Here is a 2,748-nt window from a genome sequence, read left to right as displayed (position 1 = left end):
GTGTGGGTCTACTTTGGAGAATACCAATTTAAACATCTAGAAATGCAGAGGAGTGAGGAAAGAAAGTATGAAAACTTTTCTATATATTTTATTTATTTATTTATTTGATTGATTTCAGAGAGAAAGGGAGAGGGGAGAGATAGAAACATCAATGATGAGAGAATCATTGATTGCTGCCTCCTGCATGCCCCCTAATGAGAACTGAGCCGGCAACTCTGGCCTGTGTTCTTGACCAGAATTGAACCCGGGACCCTTCAGTATATAATGTCTAATCTGGTGTGTACAACTAAAACTAATGTAATAAATAAAGTATTTCAACTGTAATTGAAAATAAAAAATGATAAAATGTTTAAAATAAACAAATAAGTAGAGGTTAACAAAAAGAATAAATGCCTACCTAAATATTAGACTATATCTTAGTAAGTATAAAATTCTTGGGTGAGACAAAACATAAACATGTGAAAGCAATTATTAATATACTGTGTTTGATAGAAAATGCAAGGTTGCTCTATTAAGAATCTAACGTTTTGGCAGAGACCGGTTTGGCTCAGTGGATAGAGCATCGGCCTGCGGACTGAAAAGTCCCAGGTTCCATTCCGGTCAAGGGCATGTACCTTGGTTGTGGGCACATCCCCGGTAGGGGGTGTGCAAGAGGCAGCTGATCCATGATTCTCTCTCATCGATGTTTCTGACTCTCTATCCTCTCTCTTCCTCTCTGTGAAAAATCAGTAAAATATATATTTTAAAAAAATCTAACATTTTGATTGGCCTTTACTTGAGTCAACTTACTTTAAGCTACAAAGTTAATGACGAGTAAAACTTGTGCGGTGGCTATAAATTTTCTAAAATCTTTTCATCAACGTATTAATTCACGTGATCAATTTAAATGGTTAACAAGGAAAGAAGGAAATCAGAAAAGATCCCAGAGAAAGAAGAAAGAGTTGATAGAGCAGGAATCCTGACATGTCTTTAATTGATTAGTTGTAGTTGAGCAACGTCAGCATGAGCACATTAAAAATTCCAGGATGAAAGGGGGTGAGGGGTGCAGAGGGAGATTAACCAAAGAACTTACATGCAAATATGTATAACCCGTGGACATAGACAATAGTGCGATGAAAGACTGGGAAGCTGGTAGGAGCTGGAGGGAGGCAATGGAGGAAAGTTTCTGTAATACTTTCAACAATAAAGATAAATTTAAAAAGTAACAGTAACAAAAAAAAAAAAAAAGGTATAAAGAAAAAAAAAATTCCAGAATGAAAATGTTTGACATTGCTAGAAATTTGACTGGCGTATTTTTGAGCAAATACTTTGTTTAGTTTCTAAAATTAGTTCTACTTGGCCTTTGGGACTACATATTGGCATTTTCCTATTTTATTTACAAGAAAAAATTGAGAATATTGATTTATTTCACTACATAATTCATTGGTTACATTTTATGTCTCCTTTCTTTTCACTTGATTATTCAATTCTGTTGGAATATTCCCTGCTTCTTTGACTTCTAGGAAAAGCATGGTGTATGCTTACAATGCATCCGTGCTGAGCTGTGAAACATGATTTTTTTAATTTTATTTAAAAAAATATATACTTTATTGATTTTTTTCAGAGAGGAAGAGAGAGGAATAGAGTTAGAAACATCATTGAGAGAGAAACATCGATCAGCTGCCTCCTGCACACACCCCACCGGGGATGTGCCCGCAACCAAGGTACATGTCCTTGACCGGAATCGAACCTGGGACCCCCCAGTCCGCAGGTCGACACTCTATCCACTGAGCCACACTGGTCAGGGCTGAAACATGATTTTTAAAAAAATTATATTTTATTGATTTTTGACAGAGGAAGAGAGAGGGATAGAGAGTTAGAAACATCAATGAGAAACATCCATCAGCTGCCTCCTGCATACCTCCTACTGGGGATGTGCCACAACCCTTGACTGGAATCGAACCTGACATTTCAGTCCACAGGCCGATGCTCTATCCACTGAGCCAAACCCGTGAGGGCTGAAACATGATTTTAAATCCTACACATCATAATGTCATTTATTTTATTATTTACTTATTTAAATATTTTTGACTTGAGGGAGAGAGAATCACCAATCAGCTGCCTCCTGCATGCCCCCTACTGGAGATCGAGCTTGCAACCCCAGCATGTGCCCTTGACCGGAGGAACCAGGACTCTTCAGGCGGGCGTTCTGTCCACTGAGTCAAGCCTGCTAGGGCATCGTAATGCCATTTAAATAACAGCCACCAGAACCCTCTGTTACAGTCTTATTTTCGTTTCAAAGTTGTATGTTGTGATTGGGACTAAATTATGTGGTGGGTGGGTGTGTGGGTTCTCAGCGGGGAAGGTGCTTGTACAGTTTCCTGGAAGCTTGCTGTTTGGAGTCCTCTTACCACTGTGGCTCCGCAGGAAGGCAAGACACAACACACATCATTCAGCACCAACCACTCTGCTAACATCATCCATTCTAGTTGGAAATGTTTTCAACTGACTCATGCAAAAATGCCATACTTTGTTCTATTCCCCGCCCCGTTAAAAAACAAAAAAAGACTATATATATATATATATATATATATATATATATATATATATATATATATATATATATAAAACCACAACACGGAATCCCAAATTCACACTTAGTACACTAACATAAGGACTGACCTCACCATAGCTACCAGTTACCCGGGTCGCACCCCCGTCTCCTCCTCCAGCCCCGCCAGGCCCGCCCGCCAGCCGGAGCTCCTCGCC

This window comes from Pipistrellus hanaki, assembly GCF_964339955.1.
Source record: "Pipistrellus hanaki genome assembly, chromosome: 6".
NCBI lineage: Eukaryota > Metazoa > Chordata > Mammalia > Chiroptera > Vespertilionidae > Pipistrellus > Pipistrellus hanaki.
The sequence above is the reverse complement of the archived record's forward strand: the minus strand, read 5'-3'. Positions refer to the sequence as shown.